General features: G+C 31.7%; 1 non-coding gene across 1 annotated transcript; it reads right to left on the reverse strand.

Moving 5' to 3' along the window:
- Positions 1-257: 257 nt before the first annotated feature.
- On the reverse strand, positions 258-333 carry TRNAC-GCA (transfer RNA cysteine (anticodon GCA)). Its single transcript has one exon. It is a non-coding gene; the product is annotated as a tRNA-Cys (tRNA).
- Between the last annotated feature and the right edge of the window lie 984 nt (positions 334-1,317).

A 1,317-nucleotide genomic window follows, 5' to 3' on the forward strand; every position in this document is an offset into this window, starting at 1 on the left:
CGAGACGAACGTATTTTGTTGAAATCAGCATTTACTGTCGCAATCATGGACAGACCTGGCAAAGTCATTCATTCATAATTTTCTGTCCAAGGGCAGTTCTTTCACCGCAATACCAGCATTCTCTAATCTTCCCTATTTTCTGCCTTCCTCTTTGTCTCCGCATAAGATATTTATATCTTAATAATAATAATAATAATAATAATAGTAATAATAATAATAATTTATTTATTATTACTATTTAATACGAGAAAAATTCGTGCCGGCACCGGGAATCGAACCCAGGACCTCTCAGCTCTGCGCGCTGAGCGCTCTTTCCAACTGAGCCATGCCGGGACACGATCCACGGCGCCGGCCGAACCCCTCTCGTAATGCTTTTACGGTCTTACTACTTGTATTTGAGACGACACAAGTCATATATGCAGGAGCGCATATTTTTTTTTATTTTATTTATTTATTTAAATTTAAATATACAGAATAAAGAATATAATTACAAAACAAACAACAGAAATAGAAATAAAATAATACAAGCAATATAAAAAGAAGATACAGTAGTATTAACAAAATTTGAGACCGAATGAGCAGCGCTCGTGCTCGGTCGCAGTTCAGATATAATATTAAAATAAATAATAATAATAATAATAAAAATAAATAAGTAAAATAAAATAGGAACTAAAATATAATTACAGCGGCAATGGAATTATATAATATAATATTAACACTAGAGAAGAATAATATCGCACGTGAAAAGTAGGACTAATATAGATTTCAAAATTATAGAATACAAATATAATATACGTTGATTAATTCATACACATAGGCTATAAATTTATTTAATCAAATTGAAGATATTAACACGTTTCTAATTTTCTTGTTATATGTTAGTGGGTTACATGTTAGAAGTTTTGGGTGTAATTTAGTTAAAGCATTGTACAACCGAGGGCCAAAATTTATGCTATGCTTTAGACCAGCAGATGTGAGACATTTAGGTTCTACTAATGTTGAATTAATATTTCGTCTTTTGTCATAATTGTGTGTCTGTAATACAAACTTATTACGATTTTTATGATAAAATCTTAACAGCGTATACTTATAAATTTGTTCAATATTAAATACATTAAATTCAGAATAAATTAATTTAGTTGGATAATCGAAACGTTTCTTCAAACAAATTTTAAATGACTTTGTGGCCATATTCAACATCAGTTCGTGACAATTGCTAACAGTTAATACATCACATATTCACATTGTATGAGGTCTCGCCCACCTCAGCGCGCAAAGCTGAGAGGTCCTGGGTTCGATTTCCGGTGGCGGTACGAA

The sequence above is a fragment of the Periplaneta americana genome, chromosome 15 (genome assembly GCF_040183065.1).
Source record: "Periplaneta americana isolate PAMFEO1 chromosome 15, P.americana_PAMFEO1_priV1, whole genome shotgun sequence".
In the NCBI taxonomy this organism is placed as follows: domain Eukaryota; kingdom Metazoa; phylum Arthropoda; class Insecta; order Blattodea; family Blattidae; genus Periplaneta; species Periplaneta americana.